The 25,552-nt window shown below is 39.3% G+C and overlaps 1 long non-coding RNA gene across 1 annotated transcript in view; it reads left to right on the plus strand.

Moving 5' to 3' along the window:
• The window catches only part of LOC122910629, a 154,985-nt gene that overhangs the window by 99,259 nt on the left and 30,174 nt on the right, over positions 1-25,552 (plus strand). Inside the window, exon 3 of the long non-coding RNA XR_006385257.1 lies at positions 14,877-14,983. This is a non-coding gene — a long non-coding RNA (uncharacterized LOC122910629). The remainder of the gene's footprint in view (positions 1-14,876; positions 14,984-25,552) is intronic.

A 25,552-nucleotide genomic window follows, 5' to 3' on the forward strand; every position in this document is an offset into this window, starting at 1 on the left:
TCCTGTGAGCTCTTTCAGAAAAGGGCTTTTTCTACTCAATGGTGTTTGTCACAGAAACATCTCAGACAGGCAGGGGCACTGAAGTACACTATTTGTATAAATATAAATTAATCATGGCACAAAAGAAGTTCAGACAGTGGATGCCGCAACTGGTTTATATCTCAGAGGTACTCCCTTGCTGTGGCTAGCAAATTAACAAATGTTAGAGCAGGAGGGACTCTGGGCCATTTTAATCATGAGTTAAATGCTTACATGTATAAACTTATTTAATATTTAAACCAAACTTATTTAATATTAGAGCCACCATTAGACCTAGTACTTTCATCAATACCACTTTATAATTAAGGAAACTGAGGCATACAAACTTTAAGAATTTCACCTACAGTTATCAAAGGAAGCCATTCTAGGTCTGAGTCCCAATCTGAGGCCAAGTTCTTAGCCATTCCCTCTACTGACACTCAGTATAATTATATCACTGTGCATTTGGAAGAAAATGGAAACAGAACAGTGAAAGATAACTGCATTGCTGAATATAACCATATGAAGACATTTTCCTCTGAAACAACACTTCTCAGTGTTTTTTAATTTATATTACATGAAACAGACCCCATTTAAAAATGCATACATGGCAACTTAGTCAAAAACAAAACAAGAAAACTAGTTTTATGATGATGTCTGACAGATAGAGCCCATGATATTTACTCACTTACTTTCTTACTTGCTTATTTAGGTGGGGTAAGGGTAGTTCTGGCAATAACTATATTTTCCTGAAACTGGTCACCTGATTTCAGAAAACTAAGTAAAAGGGAAATGTGTGTACTGGAGCCCAGATTTAAAAGGTATTGTAGTTGGAACAGTTTTGACAGTCCACCCCACCTTCAGATGGATCTCCACTTGTGTTTTCCTACCATTCTATTTCTGGAAACTCTTAAATGATAAACTGAATTGTGAATATCATGTGTTACTGAGATCTGCAGGCTGGAGAAATTGCCATTTAGCCTCATATCCTCAGTAACCATCCTTAGCAGGTGCTTCCTAATTATTAAATGGGTGAGTGGTGGATGGATGGATGGATGCTTGGTTGGTGGGTGGATGGGTGGATGAACAAATGGGTCAACAAAAGAATACATGGATGGAAGCACAAATATAATGAACATTGGATAGTTTTTTCAGCTGGAAGCATGTTTAAAGGCAACCTTGACTGAATATATGACTCAGCTCCCTCAAGGATGCCTTTAAACATGCTCCCAGCTGAAAAAAAAAAAACAATTTTCCTGTGTTTTTGTCTCTATCTCTTCCCTCTTTACTAAGACCAATCAGAGCAATTGAGTCCTAACCAGTAAGATAACATTGACTACAAGTATTTACCATGAGGCCTAACAGTTAATTGCAGGAATTCCCTGCTGTAAAGTTTTTTATTTTCCTTCTGCTGATGAGGTACTTGGTCATTTCCTTGAAAGTTCTAAATTTGCCTTTAAGGAGTAGGAAAAGAGCGTGAAGCAGCAAGAGGGCACTCTTGGCTGTGAGAGCTATGAGTTTGGGATAATGCTCTTCATCATCATTATCAGAAGACAGTTGAACATGGTGGTGAAGTGTATGAACCCTATTTTGAATTTTTAAAAAATCTAACCCTGGCTCAGTCACTTGCTATGTTTCCTTGGACAAGTCTGTATAGAATGAAGATAATTAAACATATCTCCAAGGATTGTGAAGGGGAGTAAGTAGAACAGTCCATCTTAAGAACTTAGCATAGTGCTTGACGCATAGTATCTGGTCAAAGTAAGCTGCCAGCGTTGCCATCATCATTTTTCATTATAAGTTAGGATGGACATTTACTACTTTCCTACAGCTGCCATAACAGATTACTACAGAAAGAGTGGCTTAAAACAGCAGAAGTTTATTATCTCACCAAATGTATTGTAGAGACCAGAAGTCTGAAACCAGGGTGTCAGCAGGGCAGTGCTTCCTCTGAACGCTCTCGGGGAGGAGACTTCCTTGTCTCTTCCATCTGCTGGAAGATTGGTGGTTGCTAGAAATCCTTGGCGTCTTTGTCTTAAAGCTGAATTATTCTGATTTCTACCTCCATTCTCGCATGACGTCCTCCTTTCTGTGTGTATCTAGGTCCCATATGGCTTTCTAATAAGAACAACAGTTACTGGATTTAAGACCCACTTAACCCAGGATGACTTTGTCTTAAATAATTACATGTTAAAGACCTATATCCAAGTAAGGAAAAGAGTCACATTGGGACATCCCAGGTAGACATCAGATTGGGGAGAACACTATTCAGTCCAATTTAGGCAACTCATATTCTTGCTTTGAGCTCTTCTTCTCTTCTCCCCAGCCATTCTCAGTGTCTGTCCCATATCTCTGCTAGGATGTCCTATCATCCTGGGAACTTCTAGTACTCTGACAGTTGAAGCAGAAAGCATAGGTATCAGTCTTCTAACTTGAAGTTTTCTTCATTTTTAGAAAGAAAGAAAGAATTGGAACTATGACTATATATATAGTTATATAACTATATACTATTACTATATACTATATAGTTATAGTTATATAACTATAACCTGAGATCGCCTCCAACCAGCAAAGTGTAAAATGATCATTTCTTTTCTTCAGATATTTGCAAGTGTTCAGAGGGACACTAATTTGAGTAGTGTTGATCACGTGTGAAAGGAACAAGATTTCAAATACCAAGTAAGCACTTTCAATATGTTGATAAATGTGCGAAACTCCTATGGCAGGTGCAAGAGAAAGTGCCAATTAAAAATTAGCTGCCATACACATTTATAGATGGTGTTGTTGACTCCAGCATTTTGCTGTTGCCTATTAAAGTAGGAGTTGACAGGTAAATTTCCTCTGCTGAATTCTTCTATAGGTCAGGAAATGGTCTTGCACAGCTTTTGGAACCCATCCAAACTGTTTAATGAGTCCTTCCTTCACTGTAGATGCTGTAATTCAACCCTTTTACTTTGTTAAAAAAAACTGTTGCTAAAAGTGTAAATACGATTTTTGATGATGTTCAAGAATCATAGAAGTACAAGTTCTTTGCTGAAAGAGATGGTAAAGGTCACTTGGTCACTCTAATCACATTAAAGCTTATGTCCCTGCTATATCCCTATCACTGTGTCACCTATCCTGCTATGAGAAGCTCATTTCTCCAGGGATGGCTCTGGCTCTCACAAATCTCTTCCTCTTAATTGTTAGATTAAATGAAAAATGTATGATCTTCTCATGTAGATATTAGAATCATTTTTAAGTATTCAAACACCATCTTACTCCTGAAGTCCTTGCTGATCTAGCTCCAAGAAGGTTGGAGCATTCCTTCCTGCTCAGATGTGTTGAGATTCTAGCTGAGAGAGGGAATCTAGCCTCATTGTCTGCCTTCATAAGACTCTCACCAGCCTGCTAATAAAACACATACCCTCCAGCAAAGTGTGACCTCAGATCCTCCAAGTGAGAAGTAGGATCTCACCAAAAGGCTGCAGAGTCATTTAGAGCAGCGATTCTCAAACTTGAAGGTGTATATGAATTACCTCATGATCTTGTTAAATTGCAAATTCTGATTCCAAAATTGGGCCTTAGAATGAGCATTTCTAAGCCCTCATGCAGTAGTAGTATGTAGTAATAAGAATTCATAGACTGTATCAGATTCTAGTCTGAATAAAAACAAAATTCTATGTTTGTATTAGTTTTCTGTGGCTGTTTTAATAGACTGCAGCACATTTGGTAACTTCCAAAGTCAGAAATGTATTATCTTAGAGTTCTGGAGGCCAGAAGTCTGAAATCAGTTTTAGGGGGATAAAATCAGGGTGTCGGCAGGGCAGTGCTCCCTCTAGAGGCTCTAGGGAAGGATTTGATCTTGCTTCTTCTGGTTTCTTGTGGCTGCCAGAATTCTTTGGCTTGTGATCGCATCATCTGCCTTCATAGTGCTATTATGCCCACTTCTTCTGTCTCTCTAAAGTCTCCCTCTGCACCACTCTTATAAGGATACTTAAGACTGCATTTAAGACCTACTTAGACCATCCAGGATAATATCCCCATGTCAAGGTCCTTAACTTGATCACATCTCCAAAGATCCTTTTTCCATATGAGGTAATATTTAGATTTTACAGGAATTAGGACCGATATTTTAGGGGACATTATTTAGCCTACTACAAAATTCCTCTTGCAAAATGCAAACCTCTTGGCCAGATACTAGTAATCGTGGAAAAATGCTCAGATACAGGTAGGTTCAAGTTATACCTAGAATCCCATTTCATTGCAGGTAATGGAGGATGTTTCCCTTTCATTTGATTTTTTGTGTGTGCACAGTGCTTTAAAGCATCATCCTTGCAAGCGTTCATTTTTCTTTAGAGGGGTTACTTGGAAACAGACATCTCCAAATCTGTTTTGTGTCATTTTAATTCATATTAAGGGATAAAAAGGCAACACCAAGAAAGTTAAGTCAGACATGAATCCTAGGGGTTGCATGTTCCATGCATGTTTTAAGTTCTCAGAAGCCAGACCCATATCTGAATATTGTTGAGAAGAAAATTTCAAGAAGAAGACCTACCACTCTTTGGACTCTAAAGACTTCTAGGACTCTTAAGATACTAATGCTATGGGATAATAATTCTTAGGTTTAGTAGCACACTTAAATTTACACTGCTGTTTGATACTCAGCTATTCAGGTATTTAATAGTTCAGGTATCATTAATTCAGTCACATTTGTACTAGATACTGTGATGGGGCAGTGGAAGTTGGAGCTATGTCAGGATCCCATGCCTGCCCTCAGAATGCACATGCAATGTGTAGTAAAACCAAAGAAAGACAAAAGCAGAACAAAGCCATGTAAAGACAATGGGATTAAAAAAAAATTTTTTTTAGATTGTTGCTTTCATGTTGAGATGAACACTGGGTGTTATACACAACTAATGAATCGTTGAATGCTACAACAAAAACTTATGATGTATTATATGTTGACTAACTGAACATATAAACAAATAAATAAAATGTTGCTTTAATATAGCACTATAATTGCTGCCAACTATGGAAAGTTTGGAAAGCCATACTAAACCCTTCAAAGAGAAGAGTACTATGTCAATTCAAAACAACCACTAGGGTGCCTGGGTGGCTTAGTGGGTTAAGCCGCTGCCTTCAGCTCAGGTCATGATCTCAGAGTCCTGGGATCGAGTCCCGCATCGGGCTCTCTGCTCAGCAGGAAGCCTGCTTCCCTCTCTCTCTCTCTGCCTGCCTCTCTGTCTACTTGTGATTTCTCTCTGTCAAATAAATAAATAAAATCTTCAAAACAAAACAACCACTAAACGTGTTACCACATGGCATTAATATCCAAATTCTACCTATAATTTCTGCAGTTCAAATCTGCAATTTTCAAAAGGCTTTGATTTTCTCTTTTTGACCAATTATTTGGAACAGCAAAAAGTATGATCTAGTAAAATACATCCTACCATTTGTGTCTTGTAAAGCAAGAATGAAAAAATTTTCAAACAAATTCTGAATTTATGCGTGTGTGTGTGTGTGTGTGTGTGTGTGTTTATCAAACTCCTATGATGTCCTCCCTGCCCTTTAGTTTAATGCAGATCATTATTTGAGGTCTGGTAAACTTCAGTTCATCTTGAAAACATGAAGAGTGAAATCTAATCACCATTTAACAGCAATTAACAATCCATCCTTTCAGGGATTCACAGTCCAAATCCACTCTGTGGATAATTGCAACAATTAACTCCTTGTACCTTTCTGTGTTTTGGACAAGACAGCCTTGCTTTCATTAGCATAAAATCTAGGCTTGATGGAGACCTCCTAGTGCTGAAAGCTGAAGCAGAGATTTAAAAATATAATAAGCGACTGTTTTCAAATTGCCACATCCACAAGATAGGACATGACTAACTATTGATATTGCTTGTGTTGTATAAGTAATCTGTGGGAAGTGTGGTGGCTCAGAATTCAGTGTTAGCACCGAACGAATCATCCAGGGGTGGATACACTAACATGCATGCATGTAATACAAAGGCAATTACATGATGAGAAACTGAAAATATGAGAAATCCTCTCTCTGACAATTTAGATTGTTTATTCTCCTTTTTAGCAGAATAAAGCAGTGTTAGGGGTCTTCAGCATGGTGTAGCCAAAGACAGAAAAACAGATTTAAAACCATCAGTTGAATTAGCTCTGATATAAATTCATACATTTGAGAGACTATAATGATAACAATGATGATTGATAGATGCATGATTGGTAGATGATGGAGATGCTAGATGGTAGATAGATGGATAGATAGATAGATAGATAGATAATAGGTAGATGATAGAAAGATAATAGATGTATGAATCAATAGATGGATGATAGATGGCTAAGATATGTAGATAGAGATGGATAATGGATAGATAGCTAGATGATGGATAAATAGATAATTGATATAGATGATAGAGACTGATAGATGTGATAGATGATGGATGATAGATGATTGATATATAGACAGAGATGGTATAGATAATGGATAGATGGATGGTGACAGTAACAATTGATGATAAATGATGGATGGATGATAGATGATTGATAGATATTATAGAAGTGATAGAGACAGTAGATAGATAAATATTGCCAATTGTCTTCTTACTGTGTACCAGCCACTGTGCTAAGCACTTTACATGTGCTATTCTCATTTTATACTTACAATATTTTAAAGTAGGTCATTTGCATTTTACTGATTAAAAAACAACAAAGCTTAGCAACTTAATTGCCTGGGAAAGTTTAGGAAGTGGGTTTCTGAGATTTAAATATAGGTGGTATGCCTTAGAACACCAAGTTCTTGTTTGGTCATTCAACAAGTATTTATTGAGCACCTACTATATGTCAGTTACTGTGTTAGACTGTGGAGATAAAAAACAAATCTGTAAATAGGGAAGGAGTTATAAATCAGAATAGTGTTAGCAAGGGAAAAGACCAGTAGTAAGATACAGAATGGCGATGAGGGGCTGTGCTGTTGAAGTGGACAGAGAAAGGCCATCTGAGAATATGGTACAATCTCTGAGACCTAAAAAAAAATGAGAAAGGATGAGCCACAAAGGAGAACATTCCTGGCAGGAAGTACAGTTTACACAAAAACTCACAGGCTTGAGGAAGCTTTATGAAGGAGAAGAAAAAGAAATTGTCCAAGCCTCAAAAGACCTTTAACAAGCAGGGAAGTTTTACCAGGTAAACAGAGATATTGAACTAAGACATAGTAGGTGAGAGGGATGTAATTTATAGTAGTGGCTGGGCCTTCTCTTGAGTTCACAGACCAATTGGAAAATATTGTAAAGGATTTAAAGCCCATTTAATGTTCTCAGGCTTGTATTGACAGTGTGCTTTTCTGTCTGTGTGTGGTGGAGGGCAAAGAAACCTTGTGTTACTTAAATTAAACTAAAGCACTTTCTCATTAAACACTGTGATGGTCCTGCCCACTGGCCACATGAGGACCACGGTGGGGGAGGAAAGGTGACTACCGATACGTTGTTAGGTGTGGTAAAGCTTCAACTCTACCATACAAGTCAGTCATCCTGTTAGGTCCTACGTTGGCTAAGATGGAAGGTTTCCCAAGGGAGTTTTTAATGCAATGAGATTAAAAAGTCAAGTAAACAGGGCCACCAGCACATCTTGGTGGGTTGAACCTCCTACTCTTGGTTTTGGCTCAGGTCATGCTCTCAAGGTCATGAGATCAAGCCCTGTGTAGAGCTTCATGCTCAGCACAGAGTTGGCTTGAGAGTATCTTCCTCTCCCTCTGCCTCTTTCCCTGTTCACGTGCTCTCTCTCCCTCTCCCTCTAAAATAAGTAAATAAAATCTTAAAAAAAAAAGTAAAATAAATAAGAATTTCCAGCCCACCACCTCTTTCTGTAGTTTACAGCTAAGAATGGTTTTTAATGGCCAGGATAAAAAATCAAAAGAAGAATAATATTCTGTGACATATGAAAATGATATGAAATTCAAGTTTTAGTGTTAATAAAGTTTTATTGAAACCCTGACACACCCTTGGCCATTTTTGAGCTACAATGGCAGAATTGAGTAGTTGTAACAGAGGCCATATGTGGACTACATGACTGGAAATATTTACAGTATTTTATAGAATATACTATATATATTTACAGGTATTTTATAGAATATATTATCTGGGGACACCTAGGTGGCTCAGTTGATTAACCATCTGTCTTCGGCTCAGGTCATGCCCCACACCAGGCTCTCTGCTCAGCAGGGAGCCTACTTATCCCTCTCCCTCTGCCACTCTGCCTACTTGTGCTCTCTCTCTCTCTCTCTTTCTGTCAAATGAATGAATAAAATATTAATTAAGGGGAAAAAATGTTATCTGACCCATGGTGTCGTATTTAGAGGGACCATGAAAGTATCACAGAGGGTCTTGTAACTCAAAAATAAGGAAGGCCTTTCTGAAGCTGAATTTAATGATGGCTCATCAATGATAAAAAGTGAGTCAGATAGAAAAACATTCCAAGGGAAAGAGAGTAAATTAGTTTTCTTGTGATATCAATATAATGACACTTAAGGAAGAAACACGTTCCCAACCAGGGGGGTAAAGATAAACAGAGATAAAGATAGGGGCTTTCATTATGTAGCAGTGTTCCAGCACCCCAACTCTATATCTGCCCCTTTCACCCAGTAGGCATACACACAATGTTGGTGACATCATATTGCCAGGCTCAGTTTGTTAGTAAATAAATGGGAAAAGCAACATGGGCTATAAATTCAGATTTCAGGCCTGGAGTTTGGAGAAATTTGGGAAAGCTCCATAGGGGAAGAGAAAGGATTGGTCAAGAATTTGAAAAATGTAAACAGTCAGGAGGGTGTCTCAGATCATTACCTGAACAAAGACTTATCTTCCAAGTAACCAGGTTATTTTAATTGTCTGGGGGCTCTCCCCTGAAGCACAAAATCCAATTGAAGAGGCTTTAGAAGGATTTAAGACACTCTTAATGTTCTCCAGCTTGTGCTGAAATATGCTTCTCTGTGTTGTGAAGTTGGGGTGGAGGCAGCCTTCAGGTAAATTAAACCCAGTCTTGGCATTTTCTCATTAAATCCTGGAGCAGCTCAATCCCAGAGGCCCATATATGGACCACAGTAGACAGAGCAGATGATTCCAAGTCTTAGAACTATCAAGAAGATGCCCGCAGTGCTGACTTTTAATTAATAACTACTCTGCATCTAGGCATTTGTCTCATGCCCCTTGGGGGATGTTGAAAGTATTTCACTAGATGAACTCCAAAGTCCCTTCCAACTTAGTGCAGACACATCTTAGTGGGGTGGGAAGGCATGAGGCTTGCAGTGAGACAGATGTTAGTTTTCATTCAGGCTCTGACACCATCTTTGGGACCCTAGGAATTCACTAAGTGACTGGTGAATAAGAGACCTGGTCAAGTTACCTTGCCTCTCCCCATTGCCTCATTTCTAAAATTAGAATGATAATAGTACTAACCTCAAAGGACAACGGTGAATATTTAGAGAAAATTCCATAAAGTGCTTGGTCTACTCTACATGATGAATATTAACTCCCTGCCCTTTCCCAGTGATTGGTAAGGGAGCAGATCCATGAAGAAGATGAGGGAAATTTCTGTAAGGCCCAATCAGTAATCATTGTATGGAGTGTGGAAAAGGGGGCAATTGTGGGCACATGTTTGCAAAGTGAAACAAACACAGGATTTCAAAATATCTTCTAGTCCTTTAAATGTCCTTTGTTTTTTCTGCTGAGGGACAATGTTGGCAGTCTTCTGGTTCTTTAGTGATCAGAAATTGGTTTGGTCAGAAAGCACTTCCATCCTTGGGCATTGACCAGCCACTTGATATTTTGTTCTTCCTTTTTTTTTTTTTTTAAGCACATGATAACTCCTGATGTTATAAATTTAAATATAGAGATCCCAGACCTGTGTAAGGGCTTGGGTGTCTAGACCAGAAAACTCAGGATCTTTTGTCTCCACCAAGAATTTCAGAGTTTGGCCTCACAGACGCCAGCCCTCTGACATAGGGGAGAAACAAGGATTTGGGGCAAACTGCCCAGAGAAAGTTCAAGTCTCTGTTGACAAATGAGCCCTGTTTCCAAAGAAAAGAGGCTCAGTGGACTCTGTGCCCAGACAAAGCCTAAATGATAATCAGAGGAATAATGGGCCAGTCTCATTCACGAGTCCTGCTCTTACAGTTCTTAGCTGTCACTGACGGATGGACTGAGAACTCTTTGAAAATCAGTGAAATAAAGAAATAGCAACGATTAGCAAAATTAAAAGCTTTTCTTTGAAAAGGCGAATGGAGAGAAACAAGAACAAAATCCAGTCCAGAAAAGGCAAATCTATAAAGGCAGAAAGTAGATTTGTGGATGTCTGGGGCTAAGAACACGGAATAACTGGCCCCAGCCCTCAAAGGTGGGATCTTGTGGGTGACGGAAAGGTTTTGCCACCGGACTATAACGATAGTTGCACAACGCTAAATGTACTACTACAAAGTCACTGAATTTACACTTAAAACAAGTGTATTTAAACAAGTAAATTTTATGCTATGTAAATTATGGCTCAAGAAAGTAGTTTAGAAACACAGAAAATAAAAAGAAATATAAAAAGAAATACCACAGATACAAGAGACATTTATGAAAATACTGAGGGCTATCAGCAAGTACTAGCTGCTGATGTTGTAAATATGACAAAAATAGGGTGAATTCCCAGAAAATTAGAGTAAGGAGAAACAGATGTCTTGAATTGTCCAATAACTATTTTTAGATGACAGTCAAAGATTACCCTTCTGGGTAATCTTATCCAGAAATCTTTACCTATCTGGTAAAAATTCAGGGTCCAGATGTCTTTATAAGTAGGCCTATCATACTTTGAAGGAAGAGTTGATTCCTTGCTATGCAAGTTGTTTAAGAAAAAAAATTTTTTAAAAAGAAAAAGCTATTCAGCTTGCATTCTTAACTTCAAATATAAAGACAAGAGTAGGAAAAAAATTATAGAAATTATAGGCACATTTCATTTATGAATAGAAGTATAAAAATATGTTAGCTAACTGAATTCAACAGTGTATGAAAATATATCCTAATCAAAGGCAATACATCTCTAAAACACTGTTAAACAATAGGAAACATAGGGTTATGGCCACCAATACTAAAAAAGTTTTCAAAGTAATTCACTCATCTTCAGAATGAATCTAGAAAGTCCCCATCTGGAATGCATCCCTGGAAACTGGCCCAGATCCCAGAGGAGGGGGCACCTGAGAGCAATTTCCTTCCCAGAATATTTGAATTACTGAGGAGTCAAAGGCAACCTGGGTGTGCATTTCTAGAACAGTGGTGGGTAAGTCAGGTGGGCACACATTCAGGAGGGTTATATAGCAGAGGAAGTAATAGAATCTTTACAAAATCGTAAAAACGGAGGAAGAAACAGGATAGGATATGTAACCGTGCCATGTGCATAAATTAAAAGCGCACATAGAACAATACACATTCTACAATAATACATCAAATAGAATGCACACATTAACACACTAACTGTTGAGGGTGAGAGACATAGGCGTGGGTAGACTTAGTGAATCAAGCAGACAGCCCAGATAATCAATGATCATTTAGCTTGAGCTAAAAAGCATGATTAACTCCACCCCTGCCTGGATCTTATAGAAATGTGATATCTTTCTGAAGTTCTTTCTGGGACTCAGGTAATTCCTTCATAAGCTCTTGTCTTGTTTAATATTTCAAAAGACTCATTTTACCCAATAATTGAGTTGTCCATGGTTCAAAATAGTGGTTCCCAGACTTTTGGATTTTAATGACCAGAGGTACTTTTTAAAAATAGGGATACCAACAGAGTTACCAAATGCTTAATTTGTTAAGAAAGACCTCAAAGTCACATTTTTTTCTCAAAAAGTCCTATTAGAAAAATTGCACGAACTATTTATATCTTATCTACACTATATGGACTTATATATGTATTTAAACAATAACATGCACAACCCATTTTTCTTTGAGCTGGCAAAAATATCCTCATAAGCTAGTGTTCTTTAACCTTGTTTTCATTTTATATTTTTTAGACATTTTTCCCCATACACTCCCATGAAATTTTAATATCACAAAAGTACTGTGTATGTATTGTGGCCCTTTGGAGGGTCATAAACCATTGTAATACTTAAGAATTTTTTGGATCCTCAGGAACCAATTTTCCCTTCTTGGGCATGATAATATCTCCACTGAGAATACATGCCATACACCAAAGCCAGCCTGTGGACCAGGACTTGAGACCACTCTTTTAGGCAGTAAGATTCAAAGAAGTATTTCTCTTATCTTCGTATCTGAAACCCTCTTCCAGCGGCTCATTCCTTTGTGTTCAGCATTTTCTATTCTCATCCTATCTCTCTTCTAAGTAGCAAACACTTCTGAGACACAACACGTTAAGAATACAAAATAATATTTGAAAAATTAAAATGTATAGAACACCTGCTGAGAGCAATATGCTTTGCAAAGATCAGAAAGGACTGAAAGTTGACTGAGCAGCAAGCTCATCCCTCAGAGAAGTTCTGAACTGGTGGGTCAGAGAAATGGGTACAAGAATGTGACTGTACCGGTGAGGGGGAGGTGGTCTGTGTAGGCTGGGGGTAGCAAGACCCCATCTCAGAGTGAAGACCTGGAACACTCAGTTATCATATGATTAAGTTTATTCAGTCTTGTTTCTGGCAAGTAGACAGGAGAAAGGAAGGTGCTGATAAGCCTGGGTGGGAGAGATGTCCATCCATCCATCTGGTGTCTGTCCACCCAACCGTCCATCTGCCCATCCATCGGTCCATCCATCTGTTCAACAAGCGTTTATTGAGAACACACTGTGTGCCAGGTACTGTGTTAGTGGCTGACGCAGAGACCTAGTTTCTCTCCTCAAGCCAATCCTTCTCCCAGGGAGGAGGATCAGACTGGGGAAGAGCTAACATCCTAGCACTAGTGAGAGCTCCTCTGGTTTGTCAGTCACTGCCACACTGGGCCCTGAAACTCTGCTCCTGAAGCAAGTGTTGTTTGCTTTCTCTGCCTGTGGGCTGTCAGCAACACAATAATGAGACAGGCACATTGTATAACAACCCAGTCTCCCCTGTGACTGCCTGACAGTGCTTAGAACCATTTGTCACACTGCTAAACAATGAGCTCGAAGCCTTAGCAAGGTGGCAATTAAGAAAATTCAAGCATATCTTCATTTACCCCAGTGGAGTTCCTCATTCTTGACAGTTTGTGAAATTACAGTGTTAAGTAAAGACATCACCAGAATGTTCTTAGCTTATTTGAAAACTCGTTAACTAGAAAATAATGAGGTAAATTTATACACCTAAATGATGTTTACAATTCTGCACAACGTCTGAGGGGTTTAATCTTTTCTTTTCCCTTCCTTTCTGACTTTCTGTCATTCTGTCTTATTTTTTGTTTGATGTCCTCTGAAGTTCAGGAATTTTTGTTGTGTTTGGGGTTTATTTTTACTTTAAATAACATTATGTTGGCTACTGTTTAAGAGGAGACTTTCCCTTCTGCAGAGTCTGAAATAGAAGTTTATGGAAAGTGTAAACTTTGGGGCCATGCTTTGCAGAGGCATCTGCCCTTAATGATTGCCATAGATACAGCTGATCCATGCTGTGGGTAATCCCCAAAGCCTTTCTAATTTGTTTTGGGAAACTAACTAAAAATATCAAAAACCATGGTCTTTCTGCTCAAATGTTGGAGGTTATTCCTTTTGTAGCTCATTATAGCTGAACTATGTTTTGTTCAGTGCGGTATGTTTGAAAACATCTGGTGTAGAAATAAGGACTAACCAGCTCAGTTATTAACGGCTTGGTGACTACATCTGTCATTGTAGGCTGTATGATACTGCAGTAACAGATGACCTCAAGTGGTGGCTTACGATTACAATTCTCATCTTCGTTTCTCCAAGTTGACTATGGCTCTGCCTTGATTCGTCCCTGATCTAGAACCCAGGCTGAGGGAACAGTCCCTACCCAGGACATTACTTTTTGCATAGAAAGAGCCCATGGCAGAATCACATGATGGCTCTTAAAATTCCTGCTTGAAAGTAGCCTGAAATTTTCATGTTTCTTTGGCCAACAAAAGGTGGCCACATCTGATGGCAAAGGGGTGAAAAAATAAAATCACTCCACAAAGAGAAGCAGCAACTATCTTGAAGAGTAACCATCTACAAAGTAACAGTGGACAAGGCACTGGCCTTTAGTTTCCTTATCTATAAAATGGGAGGATGGATCTAGGCATCTCTGAAAATTCTATGCTTCTCGTAAAATGAGTGTAATATTTAGGAAGCTGGAAAGGTGCCTGTTGAGTGATGGAGGCTGAGATTACATGATATCGCTGGAAAAAAAAAATCTAAGGACATGGGGAGCCTTCCTGGGCAATAAAATATAATGTCTGTATCACTTGAGGTGAAGGAGTTGCAATAGTTGCCTGATTTTGAAAGGTTTCATGGTGGCTAAGTAAGCCTTCCAAATGGCATGATCAGAGGCATGCTAAGCTAGCCTCATCCCCTGAGAAAACTGCCATGGGGCCAGACATCCCCACAATTAACCATGTACCTTTCTGTCTCACCAGAAAACTCCAGTGCTAATGCCACCTTAGCAAAGAGTAGGTCCATTACGATTGAAGGTGAGAGAGGACTGGGCAGGTCTCCGACCTTACAGGGAGATTCACTGTCAGTCTCAGTGGGGTCTGGTCTGGGGATCCAGATGCTGTAGGTGACTGGAAGGCCAATAGGAAGACCGTGGATGGCGGGCAAAGAAGATAGTCACATTACAAATTAAACTGCATTTGCTCTTTGATTATTCCTAATATCACTTATTTGGCAAATATTTTACCTTAACTTGACTTTTTCTATTATAGCAAAAATAAAGCTTTCTGGTTCTGTGGAATGGGAGCCTATGTTTAACAGAAGGAAGTTAGCAAGGAAAAGCCATCTTCAAGGCCTTGTGGACCTAATGGTGGGCTCGGTAAGTAGTTGGTTGTCTTGTTTTGGTTACACTGCAAAGCAATCACTGTTAGCTTTGCACAGCGTAAGGCAGTGTGCGCATATAATTACTTGCGGCCTAAGCGTTCCATCTTCGGGCATGAGATGCAGACGTGCTCAGCCTATCTCTCCAGCCATCTGGTCTTTTCACACGTACCTATACCTTTCACCCCTTGGAAGCTGGCTCCTTAAATATTTTGAATAGTAAAGACCAAGGCATTTCCAAACCACCAAGGGCTGGGGACTCAGAGAAAAGAGGCAGCTGTAAATATTGCCAGTGAGCATCCTGTTAGCCAGCTGTGTCCAGAGGAGCCCTTTCTCTGATGCATTGAGTCGTCTGATCTCTTAGAGCCTGCAGCCAGGAGACTGTGATATATGCCTCTTCACTGGAGAGCAGATAGAGCTAGAAGAAAAACAGAGGGATTTGCCAGCCTTTTGTGCAGAATAGAGACCTCAACCAAAGGAAGCAGGAGATAAGCCATTCTTCTTGGACCAATCATCGCTGCTCTTTTTTTTGGGTGCTGTCATGACCTGCCTTGTGAACTCTTGTCTCTGGACAGCTGGCAACTCTGAGGCAGGGCCGAGGGCCTTGAATTATGAGCCTTGGCACTGTTCATATTGGGGGTGGGTCACTGCATCCGGGGACTCTCCTATGCATTGTAGAATATGTGGCGCCACCTCTGGTTTCTACCCTTTGATGCCAGAAGCACCCATGCCCCAAGTTGGAACAGTCAGAAATGCCCCCTGCCATTGCCATGTGTCCCACTGGGGTCAAGGGCACCTGCAGTGGAGAACCAGTAATCTGGAAGATGTGAGTTTTGAGCCCCCTGAGCCAGTTCATTGTTGATTGCAGCAAACAGGCAGGTGCCTTGCAGCGATGGGTTTCTGTGTACTTCCTGTTTAAAGTGTTAAAGAATGATCAAGAGTCTGGCTTTCCCAGGTTAGTAATTACCTCTGTTGTTATTAATTTTCTAAAGCAACCCAGGCAAATGAGTCATTATTATCTCAATCCCTCTGCCATGGCTGATTGATTTTGCTCCCCTATTGTTTCTAATTTCATGTAATGTCTGATTACAATAGAAAACTATTCAATACAAGTCTCATGTAAGAGTCATTACAAACAGGCTTATTCCTCAGCTCCTACTAGGAAGGGACGAAGGGTTTTATATCACTTCACCAAAATAAATGTCTTATGAGAAGTAAAATGCTTGAACACTTCACAAATTGATAGTGTAGTATAAAAAGCCAAAGTAAGTCAATACAAGGACCCACCATTTTTAAATATGCTAACCATTCATATCTATGATTTGCTTTTGTTTATGGTGTACAGATTAGGGCCATCAATTCAGTGAAGAGCCCCCCTTCAGTGATATCTCCCAGTTTTTTCTCTCTGGAATTCTAGGGATGTGTCTCTTAGATTTGTATCCTATTTGCTCGTATTTGAAAATATATCAGGAGCTCTCCTCAATCTTGGGTACAAATGTAGACAGATATAAAAGAGTGCAAAAGGAATTGGCTTTTGGCCTCAGGAGTGTCTGAGACCCTGGCAATAAATTATCCTTGTGGATGGCATATCCCTTACTCAGCTCCCAGGGGGCCCTCTCACTTACTATGTTGCCAGGATATCACCTGGCAGGAGTCTGGGCAGATGTTTGTACGGTGTACTGTGATGCTGCTTCCTTGTCATGCGATAGAACCAGAAAATGACTATTAGAAGCCAGTCAAGGAGGACCATTAATGGCACTCAGGTGAGTTTGGAGGATGTGCGTGGAAGGTATGGGAAGGTGAGGAACCAGTCAGCTGTAGCCAACTGCCGGCAGGGATATCTGGAGCTCTCCTCAAGATGAGAAGCTACTTTTTTCCAGGGACTGTGCGCTTGGTTTGAAGGGTTGAGGCAATAGTTAAACTCTGCTAAAAGAGCCATGATGAAGTGTTTTCCTCCAACCCTGCGTGGCCAGTAAACTCTGCCTGGCAAAATTACAGGGTCGTGAAGGGCACAGCTTCTAAAGCCAGACTGCCTGGGTTCAAATCCTGCCTCTGCCCGTTGTTGGCTTATCCACTCAGATGATTATTTAATATCTCTGTGCCTCAGTCTCTCACTCTGGAAAAAAGGAGGATAAAGTAGTAATGTTGTTTTTATAAGGATTAAATGAGTCAAAAAATGTGCAAAGTGCTCACAATAAGACCTGGCACAGAAAAGTGCTATATGGTGTTGACAGGCGTATCTTTCACACATGCTAATCCCTCTCTTAAAAATAAAAAGCAGACTTCATCTTAGATACTTCTACAAAGAGTTCCCGCATTTAGTCAATGAAAATACAGGATGCCCTGTTAAATTTTAACTCCAGAAAAGAAAAAAAAAAATCTTTTTACTCTGAATATGTCCCATGTAATATTTGGGGCATTTAGACATACTTTTCACTAAAGAAAAAAAAAAAAAAAACCTGCTACAGCCATTATTGTTAGACATCACTTCTTAAAGAGATGTCCTATTCACTTTGCTGATATTTTAGATAGTGTAAAATGAAATATTCTTCAGTCATGCCACAAGATACTGTTTTCTGGTCCTCATTTATGAACAGCCTCTGCCACTCACAAAAAAGCATGTATCTCTTCAAATACTCCCAAATATATAGCTACTCCCTACCTTCTAGAAAATCTAATGTAAACCTCCCATCTTCCAGTCTTTTTTTTCCCATTAATTCCATCTAGCTCTCTCTTCGTCATTTTTATTCTATTATATCAATTATCAGATAGTTAAATGTTTCCTTGGAATGTTTTCTGGGTGTCTCCCATGGACTCAAATGAGTTGTTTTATTACTTGAAGCAAGAATTATGTCTGCTTTATATTTTCCATTAAGAAAACATATTAATCAATTCTGCACAGACCAAATGTTCAAAAAATATTAATGATGACAAAGTTCCCTGTCTGTCCAGTGGCAGTTTATTTGCTCATGTTTGAGTGATGTTGGCTCAAACTTCTTTGAATAAGGTGCCCTAATACAGATTATCATTGAATTATACAACCCATTAAGAAGGAATGATTTAGATGTATTTTTTCACAAGTGTGGATCACATAAACTCATCTTTCTCTGAGTCAGATTTGCTTAGGGAAACTGAGAAGACATCTGTAATTCATAGCTGAACACTTGGGCATCTCTGTTGGCTAAGGCCCCAAGGTTTATGGTAAAATGAAAATGTTATTTCCCTATAGAAGTTGGTAGGAAATAGAGCAAGTGGATCTCTTGAAACTGCTTCAGTCCATTTTTCTTTTAGGTAAGAGATCAGTTAGGAAGCATAAGAGTATTTTTCCATCTTCTGAATGGCATTAAAAGAGTCTGATGTGACCTAGAATATATTTTCTGAGAACTTGCTTGCAGACAATAGTATGCAATACCAACATTTTATTTTGCAAAATCTTGCAGTCACGACATCAATTGTTCCACATTGTGTCTGAGTCTCATCAAATGTCAAATCCAAACCTCCTACCTCGCCTCCCTACCATTGTTGTTAACACTTTAGAAAACTGGCTCTCCCAAGAGATGATGTAACTGCTCAGGGTCACACGAGTGGGGAATATTTGTTGTTCTCCCTCCATTACAGAAGCAAGCTGATGAGAAAAGAAATATATACTAGATTCTTTGAACTCTTTGGGAGAAAACTCCATAGAAATGGAGGAATTGTTATTAATAACATTTTCTGCAATGGTGTGTGGGCTTCAAATTCACAGTAGCTTGAGTGCAGTGTCGTGGGTGGTTCCAACTGCCTTTGCTCTAGGTGTTGACAGAAAAATAACACAGCGTGGCAGAACTATTCAGGGAGGAGTCTCATAAGGACATGTGGGATACGCGGGATCCCTCAGCACCCTTTCAGTTGTAAGTGACAGAATGTATCTCCAATGTACTTAAGTACAAATGCAAAATAACGTGTTCACCTAAGTAAGAAATTCAAGTGTTAGATTCAGGCACACCTAGATCCAGGGACTAAACCATTGTCGTCCAGACTCTGTGTTTTACTCCCAGATAGGTTCTCTTCATACAGTGACAAGATGGTTGCCCAAGTCTCCAATCTTTTCTCAGGATTTCTGAGAGACTGTATTTCCTGACAGCACCAGGACAATTCATAGACGGGACTCTCATTGGCCCAGCATGATGCAGTTGTATATACCTTGACCAGTCACTGGGGAGAGGAATGGAGTAATGTGATTGGCCAGGCCTGGGGCATGTGTCCTGACTTTGAGCTGGAGGCAAAGGAAATCTCCACCAGATCTTCCCCACTGAGAAAAGATTAGGGCTTTCTCTAAAAGAAAGGAAGTTAGACCACAGATGTTTTGCCTATATATTTATACACACACCACACTTCTGTGGCCACTGTCCTTATTCCTGAGTGTAGCCCAGTCCAGTCCCTGGAGTCATCAATAGAGTCTAAAGGTATTTACAGATAGTACTTAGAGTCATTTTCCCATCTCTTTCAAGATTCCTTCATTTCCTGCTTTAGTGAAATAGTGAGGAAAATCTGTTCTGTAGCTCTACTTGCCACTGTATTTAAGACCTACGCTTGGTTTCAAATTAACACAGCCACAAGCTACCCTTTGTCTCATATAGCTTCCATGTCTCTAAAAGCAAAAAAGCAAGTTGTCGTGTTAATGGAACTGACCACTGATCCTCAGAGATTCACAATGTATGAGACCTGGGATCTCAATGGGGTTACTAACCTGAAGGATTTTGTGGATTTTAAGAGAGTTTTGGAGGCTCCATCATTATCTACTGAGTACCGCCACTAGACATGGTTTTAGGTAGAGTTCAGAGTGATAAATTAGGCGGGCAACAGCTCAGTTTTTATGGAGCTTGCATTCTGGTGGTAGGCAAAGAAAATGATGAAATAAAACAAATAGGAAAATAAGAATGAGACAATAAGATTAATCACTGGGAGGAGAACTCTTCACAAGAAAATCAGGGAACGACTATGGAGATACTTATCTGGAGCAGACACTTAAATGACAAGGAGGAGCCATGATAGTCAGACATTTGGGGTAGAACATTCCTTTCTGAAGGCTCTGAGGTGGGAGGAAGTTTGAGAGTTGAGCAGAAGAAAGGAAGCTCAGTAAACAAGGAGGAAATAAGGACAAAAGGATTTCAGGGGCCATATAAAGACCTCATAAGTAGGTGTGAGTGGTCGGTTTTTATAATGGGCATAAGTATGAAAGAATCAGAAGCTTGTTTGCAAGCACGACACTTAATCTGGTTTGAGTATAGGAAAGATCACTCTGGCTGGTATGTGGGATATATATTGTGTAGAGCACTGGCTTTCAAGATGTGTTGCCTGCAACCAGCAGCTGTATCACCTGGGAACTTTCTAGAAATGTGTATTCTCAGGTCGCATCCAGACCTACAAAATCAGAAACTTTGGGTGGAACTCAGCAATCTATACTTTAATAAGCCCTCCAAGTGATTCCGATGCACATTCCTTTGAAAATTGCTGATGTTAAGGCAAGAGTGACAGGAGGAAGATCCTTTAGGAAGGTGGAAAGATTAGAAAGAGCCAGATGACATAACTATGTGTTGGCTTTACACTTTGTTGTTCCTTTTCCTTAGAAAAGTCACTTTTCTTACCGAGCCTTAGTTTTCTCAGCTGTAAAATGGAATTATTGATAATCTACCTCAAAAAATTGACATTAGAATTAAGCATTGACTTTGTGAATAATTAACCACCATGTAAATGGAAATTGTTGACATGATCATTGTTCATGCTGGAAGACACGTAGGGTAGAGGGTTCATGGGCAGGAACATGGATCCACAGACCATTTTGTGGAACTCCACCAAACAGCCGCCCTTCAGTGGTATCTTTGATCTCACCTAACCGAAATTCAGCATAGTGATAGCTATAGTTCTAGCAAAATCACCTTTTTACTTTGAAGAGTATATATGATTTATTTCTCTATTTAGAAAATGTTCTTCCACACACAAAAAAATTATCAACTTTTAAGACCCCATGCTAAAGATTGTACAGACTAGAAGATGAATGAAATATATTTTCTGCTCTCAGAAAGTTTGCAATCTAACAAAAGATAAAATGTATACAGAATATTAGAAAGTACATGCTATGGAAGTTCAGAAAGAGTAAAGATTTCCATACCTCTCCATCCTCCTTAAAACCTGCTTATAACTTCTAATGTATTACCAACTCTCTGGAACTCCCAGTTGTGTTCCATTTGAGAAGTTCCATTTGAGAAAAAGGATCTGAAACACCACAAGGCTCAAAAGAGAATGGGCTATGTGGAAACTGTTCAGAAGCCTAAAGATTAGCAAATCTAGTTGTGAATTTTAGGGGAGAAAAGTGGATTCTGTGTATCAGTGACCAGTTTTCATTATAATCTTGGGCAATTTTTCTGAACTGTTATATTAAAAGAAACCTAAAGTAGGTCTGAAACTTGGCTGTGCAGAAGAAGACTATGCCTGAGAAATTTATCTTGGATTCACCTAACTCTGGCAAGAAGCACTCAGGAATGTGCGAGGGATATTTTCTACTAATTAATTATACCTGGTGATTAGGTGGCTCACAGCCAAAATCTTAAGGGTAGTTGGAAGGCAAGGAGCATATAAAGACCTTTGAGAATAATATAGTGCAGATTTGTTGCTTATGGACACTCTAACACTGCATGAAGGAATTACCAGTCATAGGTTTCCATGGGGGAATTTTGGGACATCTAAACCAAGTGATGCTAATTATCTCCTGCTTTGAGTAGTCACTTCTTTTTTTTTTCTTTTTTTTTTTAATTTATTTTTTTAACTTCTTTTCAGTGTTCCAGAATTCACTGTTTATGCACTACACCCAGTGCTCCATGCAATATGTGCCCTCCTTAATACCCACCACCATGCTCACCCAACCTCCCACCCCCGACACCTCCAAAACCTTCAGTTTGTTTTTCAGAGTCCGTAGTCTCTCGTGGTTCGTCTCCCCCTCCAATTTCCCCCAATCCCTTTTCCTCTCCATCTCCCCATGTCCTCCATGTGATTCCTTACACTCCACAAATAAGCAAAACCATATGATAATTGAGTAGTCGCTTCTAAACAGACAAATGTCCTTATCCTTGGCAATTAATGAAAATGTCTGAATCTGTTGTAGTCTTTTCATGAAGCATATACGTTATAATATGCGTTGAGGTGGTTCTGGATCTGTTATAAAAGAAAGGAGTAATCACCTTAGGAACCAACCACTACACCAGAACAAACTCATTTTCCTTTTTGAAAAGTTTCTAGAAGAAAAGTAAATGTAAGAGAAATAGTGTTTTAAAGTTCCAAAAAGGCATCAACAAGTTCTTTCATAATATGATTATAGACAGACACAGCAAAGTGGGAATTAGAGGACAGTACCCATTGAGAGGGTTCATAAAGTGGCCAAAAGGCCAGTACCTAAGGGTAAAAAGGAATTGATTTTCAGCAATTTTATTTTTAGCCTGTGTCTGTGACTTGGTGCAGGGTGATGAGTGTTGGAGGAGAAGATGGGGATAGTCTCTAGGGAAATGCCAACTCGGGACCAGATAAGCACAGAAGAGTTTTGTTTGCAGTATGGGATGCAGCACCTTGTAGAGGTAGATGGATAAGAGAGGGACCAAATTAGAATTTTTATAATTGGAGGATCCCAAATCTTTTTTTTAAATTTAATTTAATTTTATTTTTTCAGTGGTCCAAGATTCATTGTTTATGCACCACACCCAGTGCTCCATGCAATACGTGCCTTTCTTAATGCCCACCACCAGGCTTACCTAACCCCCAACCCTCCTAACCTCCAAAACCCTCAATTTGTTTCTCAGAGTCCACAGTCTCTCGTGGTTCATCTCCCCCTCCAATTTCCCCCAATTCACTTATCCTTTCCTTCTCCTATTGTCCACCATGTTTATTCCTTATGCTACATAAGTAACCGAAACCATATGATACTTACTCTCTCTTGCTTGACTTATTTCACTCAGCATAATCTCCTCCAGTCCCATCCATGTTGATACTAATGTTGGGTATTATACCCTTTCTGGTGGAGGCACAATACTCCATTGTATATATGGACCATATTGTCTTTATCCATTCGTCCAATGAAGAACATCTTGGCTCTTTCCATAGTTTGGTGACTGTAGCCATTGCTGCTATGGACATTGGGGTACAGATAGCCATTTTCACTACATCTGCATCTTTGGGATAAATACCCAGTACTGCAATTGTAGTGTCATAGGGTAGCTCTATTTTTAATTTCTTAAGGAATCTCCACACCGTTTTCCAAAGTGGCTGCACCAACTTGCATTCCCACCAAGAGTGTTAGAGGGTTCCCCTTTCTCCACATCCTCTCCAACACTTGATATTTACTCTCTTGTTAATTTTGGCCATTCTAACTGGTGTAAGGTGGTATCTCAATGTGGTTTTCATTTGAATTTCCCTGATGGCTAATGATGATGAACATGTTTTCATGGGTCTATTAACCATTTGTATGTCTTCTCTGGAGAAGTGTCTGTTCATGTCTTCTGACCATCTTTTGACGTAATTATCTGTTTCTTGAGTGCTGAGGTTGAGGAGTTCTTTATAGATCTTGGATATCAGCCCTATGTCTGTAGTGTCATTTGCAAATAACTTCTCCCATTCTGAAAGTTGTCTCTTTGTTTTGTTGACTGTTTCCTTTGGAGGAGTCTAAATCTGAAGCTAAGGCCATAGAATTAAAGATACCAGTTATGGGAAAGAAAGCAAGATTTGAGCCAAGAGTGGGTCATGCTATATCCCCCGGCACATTCCTTGACATTATAAGTGGACTTTCACATGTGGCAGGTCTTTCCAGGGACATTTTAAAAGTACCTTTTAAGGTAAATTGGGGCATAAAAACCCTGAAGTGATTGATGAACCCATACAGCAGGAGTAGGGTGGGAAGTCATCCCAGTTGACAAGCACTGAGAGGTGCCCAGAATATGTGCTTTCACTTTTAAAACCAGGACAAGTTGCTCACCCAAATGGCAAAGGGACCCAAAATTGTATCACATGAGGACATATTGGAAACACAACCACAATGGTAGCACTTGGCATTTGGCAAATTCTCTGTCAAGCACTTCAGATCATAGCTTCATTTCTTCTTCACCACCACCTTCCCGAGGCCAAAACTGAAGCTTACCAGGGCTGAATAATTGCCCAGGGACACTTCTAATAAGTGACAGAATCCTGAATTGAACCTGAGCCACTGGATTCCAGGGCCTGGAATCTTAAACCCTTCAGAAGATGTAAAGGGCCTCAATCAATAGCTGCTTCATTGCCTGAAGGGCTATCACTGGAATAAGATGACATTTATGTCGGGAAGGAGGGGTGCTCAGTGAGTACGGGAGGCCATGGAGACACAGGGTTCTAAATTTTTCAGCTTTCCAGAATGGAATAGGCTGCTCCAGAAAAGACAATTTCTAGAGCTTGGTAAGAATGCTTGGTGAAAATGCAAACGCTATATAATTGGCCAATCTTCAAAATCATTTCTAACGTGGTGATGCTATTTTTTAAAATTTCTTTTTCTGGCAAGGTCAAAATTAGGGAAAGACTCCCCACACACATACTCACAAAACTTTAAAAGCATGATAGAAAGGCAAGTTATTTTATTTTACAGCAAAACTTATGATTCATCATAAATCCCCGTGCTTTTTTAATAAACGCTGATGTACCATATGCCCCCTTCAGTTCAAGTTTGAGTGTAAATCATAAAATGTCCATAATCCAAAACGCTTTATGTGTTTTTATGATCACAGAAGGTTGCCTTGCCTTCCATTCATGATTAATTTTTTTTGATGGCTCCCTCTAGATCTTAGAAAATAATTAAAACTAATGAACAATCCGCAATGGCAGTAAAGCAATGAGCATATTGTTTCCTGTCTGGGCTCAAAGCTTGATCAAAGGGAAGACTCGCTGAGACACAACACATTTCTGTGTTGTACTTCACTTCCTGACCACCCACTGAGACCAAATGACAGCTTCAGGGAAAATCATGAATTAGGATTTTTTTAAGCACTTTATAGAATAGTTAGAGTTTGCAAAAATACAATTAGTCACTATAACTGCTGATTCCCCAACAGAGAAGGACTCTAAGATATGCACTTTTTATTTTCTCTTACCACTCTCCTGTATCAATGCACCCGTGTTTTCATTAAACCAAATCTGCTACTCACAAATATCACATAAACCAGGGTGACAGCAGCAAGCAAGAATAGAATAAGAAAGGAAAAGAAAAGAAAAGAAGCATTCACAAATTACCATTTTATCTTGTTTTTCCAAGTTCAATGATATATTTTTGACAGATAATATAGAGAATTTTATTCAGGGCTTTTCCTGGTCAAAGAAGAAAAGCAAAGTTTCAGGTTAAATCAGTCCCTTTGAGGATGGGAAGTTTAATTGTGAGGCGCTTCTGTAAAAAGAAAGAAGAGATTGGAAATTTGGGGGGAGGATTGATTACTTCCATCCAGCTGCTATTGTATGTTCCATCTATGGAAAAATGCTTGACTTTTTTTGGCTTCCTGAATACTTAACTCAATTTAATTTGACC

Source organism: Neovison vison, chromosome 6 (genome assembly GCF_020171115.1).
Source record: "Neovison vison isolate M4711 chromosome 6, ASM_NN_V1, whole genome shotgun sequence".
NCBI classification, from domain to species: Eukaryota; Metazoa; Chordata; class Mammalia; order Carnivora; family Mustelidae; genus Neogale; species Neogale vison.